We start from the raw sequence: 12,138 nt of genomic DNA, 5'->3' as shown, positions 1-12,138 counted from the left end.
TCCTCTAAATCCAAGGAGTGCCTTATATTCTGGTACGTCTTATAATGCAAAAAATATGATATTTGCTTTAAAATCTTTTTCCTCTATCTACCAAAGTATCCTTCCTATCACTGTTCTATTCCTCCAAAGAATAACTCCAGAAAATATTAACTGGAATGTTATATAGTACCTATGACATACCCACTGTCATAGCTACAGTCCCTCCATGATTAGCTGAGGCTGACTACACAAGGCACTAAGTAACAATCAGCAGGTGTGGACCCACTGTTCCACATAGCCAACCTCCTCTAAGGGCATTGTCTAAGTAAACCCCTTGATCTTCACAATACCCCAGATGGCGGGGATAGGCTTTCTTGAGGTGGGTAGAACATGAAGCAGTTGACCCAGGAGAATCAGGTGTTACTGGTGCTAGGCAGTAGGCTGAGTCATACCCAGAAGAGACAGAGAAGTACCAAAGCGTCATTGCAGGTAGCTCAGAAGCAGGTCAAGCAATCCATGTCAGAACCAGAAGGGTCAGAACAAGACAGGCAAGGGTCAGGCAGGTAGCAGAATCCAGAATCTGGACACTGGTCAAAATACTGGAACACTGAAACTCCAGAGCGCAGGCCTTTGCAGAACACTATGGACTAGTGATGCTCAGGCAACTGGAAAGAAGGCTGGACCACTTATATAAATGTGCAGGAGTGCTGGGATTGGCCAAGGAGCTAGAACAACTAATGTGCGCTGGCCCTTTAAATTACTTGGAGTGGTGCATGCCAGCCCTGTGTGCACACACAGGAAGCCAGCAGTGAGACATAATTCATTATGTGGCTGGAAGAAAGCGGGGAAGGAAGGGGTCGGGGAAGACAGTGTGTGCCCAGACCAAAAGCCCAAGGCACTGGCATTAAGGAGGGCAACGTCTGCAGCCGGCAACCACCGTTATACATTATAAGCAAGCCCACCAGAAGTGTCATATGATCCTCCTTATCCATCTTCTCATCTTCCATGTACTCTGATATGTAAATTGGTATTCTCCATTTGAGTTCTCTGTGAGGGATGAATCCCAAAAACATAACATTTGCTGGAAATCCAAGTTACTGGGAATTTGATTCACATACAGTTGATTTGCTCACCTCTAATGCTATACATGTAATTGATCATTCATGAAGCACAAGTAAAAATCAAAATGCACCAAGCAAAAGTAAAAAAAAAAAAAAATCATCCTATGCCTGCTGCAAAAATGGGATCAGAAAGCTTAAACAAGTGTAAGACGTAATGTAAACTATGTCATTTACATATGCCATTCATAAAACTTTTTACAGAAATGTATTCCTTAATAAATAGTATTTTACATTTGTATTAGCATTTTACATTTTTTTAATACTTTCTTTGGAAGCTCCCTACCTTCTTTATTTTGAGAGTGAGAAGTGGAAACCTGAAACAATTGGTACCTGACCTGTAAGGACTTTTAACCTCAATAAAGGAGCAGCGTGTTTGTACAAGTGGTGAGTGCAACTACTGTTTTCTTGCTTTGGAATTATACATGGATGTTTTGGCTGGACACCACCAGCGAGCGCAGGTCCAGAGCTACTCCAATCTTAGAGTGGTGAGAACCAGCAACTGCCATCTTTGATTTATTCTTTGAATTTATGTATGATGCATGCCAGAGCAGCAGCCATACAGAATGTGATGGTAGGCAGACAGACAGACAGCAACAGTGACACGATGAGGCACTGCCGGTGAAGCAAGGTCTGTTTATCTTCATCTGGAATCTGCTTGAGCTGTGAGAAAATGTTGGCATTGATGAAGTAATCACGTATGCATGCTGCTTAAATGGAAACCCCCCCCCCCCCCCCAAAAAAAATAATAATAATTATAAATTGCGAAATTGCGACCATGCGGAAGATAAAAATATGTAAACGAACAACTGAGCCTTGATGCTCAATTTCAACGTAATTATATTAAACCCCACAAAAGAAATTTCTGTGAAAGTGGGGAGGGGGATAACATTTTTTTCTTGCAGGTAGCTGCTTTTGAGGTGCCCCTGCACTTCTGATAGCAGGCGCATACAGGTCCTGTCTCCTCTATGCCTGTCAGCTGTTCTGCTTCTCTCTATTGTACACAACACACATAATTCTTCTTTCACAATTCTTATAATCCTAGACTTTCCCTTCACTCTCCCTGGCAATAAGTTAGATTTTTGACTTTCCCTGATTGATTTTTCACTATCCCTTTATCCCTAAGATCCTCTTCTGCCAGATTGTTACACCTATCCACCCTCATTCACAGCCCAGCACAGAATGGCATTCTGCTCATTCTGCTAGGGCTCGTCCCTGATTGGCATTGATTATGCTCTATATTTTGGGTCGTATTTATTTGAAGAGAAAAAGTGTATTTTTAGGGAAAGCAACAACAAAATAAATCACATCTTAATTTAAAGATAGATGAACTATTATCCTTATCTTTTTATCTAACGTCAATGCATTTTATATAAAAATCATATGACAACCTGATCTCCTGCGCCAATATTGTACAGTATATATTATACACAATGTTTTTAATTGTTCAACTTTACATTAGGCAAAAAGACAACATTCAGGATCACCAGGTAGACCACCAGAATTTCTGCCTAAAGTCCCATTTATTCCTACACTGAAAAGGTAATTTCATTCATATCTAATTTATTTTCAATTTTAAGAACTCACTTTGCAGTTTCATCAGACAATAGAACCTATTTCTGACTAAACCTTTTATGACATTTCAATTGTAGTCCCTAAACGTTTTGATCTCTATAAACCTTTAGTTATTAAGTAATAATCTACAGCAAACTCAGAAGTATAAATGGGTTACAGTAAGCAGAAAATCTAAAAGAAAAAAGTTCTACTGCCTGATGAGACCTATTACCATCCTAAATAATGTCAACTTATATGGTACTGTCATCTGTTCAGGCACCATGAGGAGGTCATCATTCTCTGAGCCTGACATTAGTAGTGACTAAATTATTGGAAACAGTGTTAAAAGAACTATGCAATATCTGGAGACTGACATTTGAAAATGATTCAAGACTGCAAGAAATGCCTCTAGAGAGAACATGTAAAATGACTGCATATTACTTGTGAAAAAGTCGAATCAATATATAAGCTTAAACGTATTATATATCAGTTTTTTTGCATAGGTGAAGTGTATTCACATTGATAGTGCCATATATACTATACTGCAGAAGTATTTCATAGACCAAGCAATTACTTTATCAAATAATAATGCTGATTCATACTAAATAACGCAAGAGGCAAAATCTGTCTAAAGTGGACACTAGATATGAGCAAATTTTTTAAAAATTTGATTCGTCAGTTCGCCGAACTTTTTGAGAAAAATTAGGTTCTATCCGAATTTATTTGCGGCAAATTGCGTAACGGCTATTTCCTGGCTGCACAGAGCCTTTATAGTGGTGTAGAACACTGTGCCTTGTAGTAACACGCATAGCGAATCTGCTTTGGTAGTGAAATAATACTGTGAGTTCGTATGACATGCAGATGACAGGCATCGCTCTTAGAATCACTGCACACTTCACTTATTTGGGCAGTCACGGGGCAAAAACTGACCAAATAACTCAAGTGTGAACTCTTACAGGTCAATGTTAGCGTCAAGAAGAATTGCACTCCTTTTACACCGTCGGCAGCTGATTCCACATAGATGTCTACAGAACATGTTCTATTAAACGCTTATACAAGTAGAGCACCCCCAACAGAGTGGATAGGGTGTCAGCAGTAAGTTTGTGTTGACGTCACTGATTAATTTGCCCTTCCTCTGATCCATCAGAACAATAACCCCCCCAAAAACGGATCCTGTCTGTGGAGCAAACGAGGTGCAGAACAGCGTGTCACCGCCGTGCCCTGCGCATGTGGTATGCTGGAGGGGCACTGTGAATTGTTCCTGCAGTTGAGGCTGAGGACACAGTCGAGGATGTGGAGGCAGAGTTGAACATTGTTGCAGGACCAACAGCGTGAGAACGTGGAGGCGGAAGAGGCGTCACCTGGCCAAGTTGCTGGTGTGGCTGTGCAGGAACCACATTCACCCACTAGGCTGTAAAGGAAATGTATTGTCCCTGACTGTAGTTACAGCTCCACAGGTCAGCACCTCCATGCACTTTGGCAGACACCGATAGGCCGAAGGACTGGCCCACCTTCTGTTCTACATGTGTGTGCAGGGCTGGTATTGCCTTTTTGGCAAATAAATGACGGCTTGGGACTCTCCACCTTGGCTCGGCACAAGCCATCAGTTCTCTGAAAGGTGCAGAGTACACCACTTGGAAAGGGAGGGACTGCAGCACCAGCAACTTGGACAGGAGCACGTTCAGCTTCTGCGCCGTTGGATGAGTGCACACACACTGTTGTCTCTTGGCAATCGCTTCGGTGATCGATTGCTGATGGAATGAGTGACTAGGAGGAGCAGGAGCATCAGGACCGGTGGATGATGGGAAGGACAGACAGCTCCCTTCATGTGAGGTGGTGGAGCCTTAACTGCCTGAAATCAAGTTAACCAAAATGAAGCACAGCTGCATTCGTTATGTGGGGACATTTTACAGGCAGTTCTTTGTAACTACAGAACACATGGTGCCTTCAGATCAGACTCTAAACTGCGCTCTGCTGAATGACAGTGAAGTTTCTCCACTTTGCCTGTCAGCCCCTTCCTGGTGAAGTCTGCCCCATGCTTTGTGACACTACCCCCCGGGTGTAGACAAGCCTCGCATCTAAAGGCGTGTTCTGCACCATGACCTGCGATCGATGATCCGGGCTGCGCACTGGATGCAACCGCCAAGGACCCCGACAGCAGCCAGGGATCGCATCCGAGTCTTCACTGATAGGAAGGTGAACTAATCCCGGCGGCTACACAGGGGACACTTCCACACCCTGGCCGAGGCAAGCTCGCTCATCACTGCCTTCTGTGCTCAAACGGTAAAAGGACAGATGGGTCCTGCCGTTGGCAGGAGCACAGCGTGTGTGTGGTGCTGATCGTGTATGAGTGGGTTTAGCGGCGGTACCCATTCCTCCTCACAGACAAAAGGAGGATGAGAGAGCCGCTGCAAAACACCCCCACTTCTACTGCCCTCTAGCTTGGAGGAATCAGCACATGGTGAGGCTAATGTAGAGTTCTGCCACAGACTCGATGTGCCGATATGGAAACTGATAGCTGACCGATGCAGGTGGCGTGTGTAGTTAATTTAGTAAAAAAAAATTGTGCAGTTTCAATAAGAAAAAATAATGTAAAAAAAAAATTTGACAATGTAAAATAGTGCTTTTTTTTGCATGTTAACGCATTCCTGCTGCACACTTACAACATGCTGATGTCAGAGGTGTCTTAGTTTATTTTTGTTCTTGCCCTGGTATGGTGGGGGCCCATTCCTGGGAACACATTCGTGCTGCACAGTGCACACTTAGAACCTGCTAATGGTTACTTGTCCTGCTGAGTTATGCCGAGCTATGTGTAGGCCTTATACTCGACCGTTACCATCTACCTGCTGCTGATGCTACTGCGGCTGTTTTACTGGGAAGAACAGGCAATGTGTTGGGTGGGTGCCTGTTCCCCACGCTCCAGTCCGGGATTTCGGAATATGCCCATGTCCAGGGATGCTATTTAATCTTGTTGCTGGACTTGGGTGTGGCTCCCAAACTAGGGGAAGGAGACAGAGTCTTTGTGAAACAGAGTCCTACTGGAGGCTCTGTATGAGTGGTCTCAGCTGGGTTGGCTGAGGGGCCACGGGGCTATGTGCTGGCCGGAACATTGGGGGACGCTGTGACGCCTGGGCGCAAGGATCACGAGGCCAGAGTCGGGATGACTACTGGGCCACACTCCCCCATAAATAAATTCCGAGAGGTAAGCTACCAGGTCGAAGTCTTGCGAAGCTGAGGTGGTTACTAGTAGCGACCAGTTGACAGTTGTATCTGATATGACAAAAGTTAAGTGGGGAGAATTCAGCCTAGTGTCTGAGACCCATACCCAGGCCCCACGCAAAAAGATGATTCCTCCCTCTCTATACAGTCCCTAGATCTGATAAAGAAGAGACTAGCTGTCATCACAGAGCCATCGAAGAAGGCTGCAGAGGGGTCAAGGGAGGAGACCCAGAAAGAAATACAGAAAACTGCGGTAGACACCGATAAAGTGCTCGAACCCAGCGAGCTGCAGTTGGACCAGGAGGACCAAGAGCGGGGGCACTTCCAACAAACTGGTGCGAAAAACAAAAAAAAAAAATGAAAGTTTAACCAGCCCCGGGCTTAAGAGAAATACAAACCGGATTCCAAAAAAGTTGGGACACTATACAAATCGTGAATAAAAACTGAATGCAATGATGTGGAGGTGCCAACTTCTAATATTTTATTCAGAATAGAACATAAATCACGGAACAAAAGTTTAAACTGAGAAAATGTACCATTTTAAGGAGAAAATATGTTGAATCAGAATTTCATGGAGTCAACAAATCCCCAAAAAGTTGGGACAAGGCCATTTTCACCACTGTGTGGCATCTCCCCTTCTTCTTACAACACTCAACAGACGTCTGGGGACCGAGGAGACCAGTTTCTCAAGTTTAGAAATAGGAATGCTCTCCCATTCTTGTCTAATACAGGCCTCTAACTGTTCAATCGTCTTGGGCCTTCTTTGTTGCACCTTCCTCTTTATGATGCACCAAATGTTCTCTATAGGTGAAAGATCTGGACTGCAGACTGGCCATTTCAGTACCCGGATCCTTCTCCTACGCAGCCATGATGTTTTGATTGATGCAGAATGTGGTCTGGCATTATCTTGTTGAAAAATGCAGGGTTTTCCCTGAAAGAGATGACGTCTGGATGGGAGCATATGTTGTTCTAGAACCTGAATATATTTTTCTGCATTGATGGTGCCTTTCCAGACATGCAAGCTGCCCATGCCACACGCACTCATGCAACCCCATATCATCAGAGATGCAGGCTTCTGAACTGAGCGTTGATAACAACTTGGCTTGTCCTTGTCCTCTTTAGTCCGGATGACATGGCGTCCCAGATTTCCAAAAAGAACTTCGAATCGTGACTCGTCTGACCACAGAACAGTCTTCCATTTTGCCACACTCCATTTTAAATGATCCCTGGCCCAGTGAAAACGCCTGAGCTTGTGGATCTTGCTTAGAAATGGCTTCTTCTTTGCACTGTAGAGTTTCAGCTGGGAACGGCGGATGGCACGGTGGATTGTGTTCACTGACAATGGTTTCTGGAAGTATTCCTGAGCCCATTCTGTGATTTCCTTTACAGTAGCATTCCTGTTCTTGGTGCAGTGTTGTTTAAGGGCCCGGAGATCACGGGCATTCAGTATGGTTTTACGGCCTTGACCCTTACGCACAGAGATTGTTCCAGATTCTCTGAATCTTCGGATGATATTATGCACAGTTGATAATGATAGATGCAAAGTCTTTGCAATTTTTCGCTGGTTAACACCTTTCTGATATTGCTCCACTATCTTTCTGCGCAACATTGTGGGAATTGGTAAACCTCTACCCATCTTGGCTTCTAAGAGACACTGCCACTCTGAGAAGCTCTTTTTATACCCAATCATGTTGCCAATTGACCTAATTAGTGTTAATTGGTCTTCCAGCTCTTCGTTATGCTCAAATTTACTTTTTCCAGCCTCTTATTGCTACTTGTCCCAACTTTTTGGGGATTTGTTGAAACCGTGAAAATTGGAATCAACTTATTTTTCCTTTAAAATGATACATTTACTCGGATTAAACGTTTGATCAGTCATCTACGTTCTATTACAAATAAAATATTGACATTTGCCATCTCCACATCATTGCATTCAGTTTTTATTCACAATTTGTTTAGTGTCCCAACTTTTTGGGAATCCGGTTTGTACATCTTAGCCCGATATGCCGAACAACATGACCAAGCAAAGGCGGATGCTTGGGAAAGAAAGACCAAGGCCCTCTCCTTGGCTAGAGCCCTTGAAGAAGCACAAGAGGAGCGAGATGAGTTTGAAGGGCTGAACAGGCAGCTCAGAGCAGAGATGGAGGATCTTATGAGCTCAAAGGATGACATCAGGAAGTATGTCTATGAGTTTGAGAAGCCTAGGCCAGAGCCTGTTAAGAATGGATCTGAAGATGGTGGCGCTGCAGTGCAGACCGAGACGGAGAAGACGGAAGATCTTTCTGCTGAGCCCGTTGATAGGGCTGATGTGAATGCAGAGGCCAAGAGACACATGGCAGGGGGTAGCCAGGGCCTGGTCCCGAAAGACGTCCCCTCCACCTGCAAAACCATCCAAGTAGCCAGCAGCCTGCTGGGGAAGGAATACGAGGAGATGGGCGACCAGTATGCGGATCCTGTCTACTACTGTGAGTTGGCTCTCCTAGAGCCTAAACGATTGGGGAACAATATCCTGGGTGAACCTCTGGAGGGATTGCCAGAAGGCGACGAGTCTGGTGAAGATCCTGATGTCCACAGTGCCTCCAACCTTGATGAGAAGGAGGAGGAGGACTTGAGAAGGCCAGGATATGATGCTGTGTCCGTGAAGGATGAAAAGGCTAATAAAGTGAATGGAGACACAAAAAGACACAGAGGCGAAAGAAGCTAAGGCCGAGTTCTTGAAGTGGGAGAAAGCCTTGGATGTTCCAGAGACCATTGGGGGACGCCGTGATGCCTGGGCACAAGGATCACGAGGCCGGAGTCGGGAGGACTACTGGGCCACACTCCCCCATAAAGGTACTGGACTTGAGACGGTGTGTGAACGGTGCTCTGTATAGCCAGGAGGCTGATGGACATTGGGCTGGGAAAGCCGCATGTTATAACCGTGTGTGAACGATGCTTTAGGTGAGTCAGAGATATAATTTGTTTAGTTAGAGCCCAGCTGGTGTTTATTTTGCATGATTTATGTTTGTTTTGCTAAGGTGCCAAATAAAAGTGATGTTTAGAGCTTAAACTGGCAAAGATACTTGTGTGAATGACCCCCGAAGAAGAGAAGAGCTAACCCCCCACTATATATATATATATATATATGATAAGAAAAGGGGTTTTAGCAGCTCTCACCTTTAGTCACCTGTGTGAAGCACGGAAAAGGAGTGGCTTGAACCTAGCCACACTTGATGAGTCCAAGAGCAAAAGAAAAGATTGTTTCCAGCTTCAGCGTATAAAAGTTTTCTTTATTTCAGCTTGTGGTATAAAATCCGACACAGAATCACATGGAGATACACGGACAGATTGTGAAGCGTTTCGGGCTGTGGTATTGAGCCCTTCTTCAAGACAATACATCAGTGTACTAAAAACAAAAGCTTTATATACCACACAAATGGATATGCTCCTCCTCCTTCAATTACTGAATTGATTGGAGACTGCGTCCCAGACCCAGGTGCTACTGGATTAGGAGAACCTCCCAGCAGCACATGGGTGGGGACACAGTACTTCAAACAAACTTTCACATACAAAGAAGCCAATACATGTATATATATATAATGATGAACTACATATATTGCAAGGTTAAATCATGCTTTCTATTCAAACCCTTTGGTATGCAAGTGTCTAAAATGAACATCCAATATGTTTCCCTACTTAGAAGTTTTTGTTTGCGATCACCTCCTCTGACAGGTGTGGAGGCCACCTCCACTCCCTGTACAGAAAACGCAGAGGTATCGCCCTTGTGAACAGTGGCAAAATGTCTTGTTGCCGCTGAGACATTGCGAGACAAGAAATGAGGGACATCGCTCAAATGTTTTCTTATGCGCACCTTCAGTTCATTGGTGGTGCACCCAACATATTGTAAATTACATATTTTACATGTTATAACATATACCACATGATCTGTTTTGCAGTTTATATATTGTTTCAGCAGATGTTTTTTATTATTTGCCGTGGATGTCACCTCTTTTGAAATGGACATATGTCGACAGCAGATGCATTTTTTGCTGCCGCATTTATAATTCCCACTTATTTTAGGCCAAGTGCTTGTTCTAGGAGAATTTTCTCTAAACAGGCTAGGGCTGATTTTTTGGCCCACTGTAGGGGCTCTTTTTGCTACACATTTTACCCCTGTGGATACTATATTATGCCATTCTTCATTATAATTTAGAACATGAAGATGTTTGCGTATGATCTTACAGATCTTAAAATAATCTCTGCTATAATTAGTGGTGAAAATGATAGGTTTTTCTTTGTTAGTAATTTTTTCTTTTTCTTTTTTCAGTGTATTTTTACACTCCCTATCATCTGTATCCCCATTCTCATTTTTGTTCTCATTGTCCATGTTCTTATTTATATTACATTTTGGAAAAATGAGGGTTTCTCTATTTTTTGATCTGGCAAAATTAATACCTCTATTGATATTAGTTTGGGTATAACCTCTTATTTTTAATCTTGCTGCAATGTTTTCAGCCTCTCTTTCAAAGAGCTCTTTAGTGGAGCAATTCCTCCTGGCCCTTATAATTTCTCCCTTTGGGATATTTTTCAGGACGTGTGGAGGATGGCAGGAGGAGGCAGAGAGAATAGTGTTACCAGCTGCAGGCTTCCTATGGGTGTATGTGACCACCCTGCTGGTATAATTATCACCCTCCAGACATAGATCCAGAAAAACAATTTTTGGACAGGGGTCACTCTTTAGGTATTCTATCTAAAAGAGAAGTTGAGTACATATATGTGGAACATGCTATTACACCCATTTTTCACGCGCTCCCCAAAGTCCATAAACCAGGTTTCCCTCCTCCACTACGCCCAATTGTGGCAGGTATCGGCTCTTACTCCGAAAATTTATCGGAGTGGGCAGATTCCCTGTTACAACCACTTGTGCCTTTAATACCGGGGTATCTGAGAGATACTGGCACGGTTTTGGGAAATTTTCTCTCTTTTGACTGGCACAAAAATTATACATGGGCAACAGCAGACATCTCTTCATTATATACAAACATTCCTCACCAATCTGCAATTGTTGCTTTAAAATGGTTTTTGGAACATTATAGTAATTATACTTTGGAGTTGCAGGAATTTTTGTGCTCGGTCATTGATTTTTTGATGAGACATAATTTTTTTATGTTCAACAAAAAATATTATTTACAACAGTCAGGAATCCCTATGGGAGCTAAATACTCACCGTCAATAGCAAATATATATATGGCGTGGTGGGAAAATAATTTTCTTTTTTCTGACCACAATCCCTATAGAGAAGATTTCAAATGGTATGGTCGTTATATCGACGACATGTTGTGGGTATGGCAGGGGGACACAGAGAGAATAGCTGAGTGCATAGAATATTTTAACAACTGCACCGCATCAATAAAATTCACCTTTTCCAGCGACCCAGAAAAAATTGTTTTTCTGGATCTATGTCTGGAGGGTGATAATTATACCAGCAGGGTGGTCACATACACCCATAGGAAGCCTGCAGCTGGTAACACTATTCTCTCTGCCTCCTCCTGCCATCCTCCACACGTCCTGAAAAATATCCCAAAGGGAGAAATGATAAGGGCCAGGAGGAATTGCTCCACTAAAGAGCTCTTTGAAAGAGAGGCTGAAAACATTGCAGCAAGATTAAAAATAAGAGGTTATACCCAAACTAATATCAATAGAGGTATTAATTTTGCCAGATCAAAAAATAGAGAAACCCTCATTTTTCCAAAATGTAATATAAATAAGAACATGGACAATGAGAACAAAAAAGAGAATGGGGATACAGATGATAGGGAGTGTAAAAATACACTGAAAAAAGAAAAAGAAAAAATTACTAACAAAGAAAAACCTATCATTTTCACCACTAATTATAGCAGAGATTATTTTAAGATCTGTAAGATCATACGCAAACATCTTCATGTTCTAAATTATAATGAAGAATGGCATAATATAGTATCCACAGGGGTAAAATGTGTAGCAAAAAGAGCCCCTACAGTGGGCCAAAAAATCAGCCCTAGCCTGTTTAGAGAAAATTCTCCTAGAACAAGCACTTGGCCTAAAATAAGTGGGAATTATAAATGCGGCAGCCAAAAATGCATCTGCTGTCGACATATGTCCATTTCAAAAGAGGTTACATCCACGGCAAATAATAAAAAACATCTGCTGAAACAATATATAAACTGCAAAACAGATCATGTGGTATATGTTATAACATGTAAAATATGTAATTTACAATATGTTGGGTGCACCACCAATGAACTGAAGG

The sequence above is a fragment of the Bufo bufo genome, chromosome 2 (genome assembly GCF_905171765.1).
Source record: "Bufo bufo chromosome 2, aBufBuf1.1, whole genome shotgun sequence".
Taxonomy (NCBI): domain Eukaryota; kingdom Metazoa; phylum Chordata; class Amphibia; order Anura; family Bufonidae; genus Bufo; species Bufo bufo.
The sequence above is the reverse complement of the archived record's forward strand: the minus strand, read 5'-3'. Positions refer to the sequence as shown.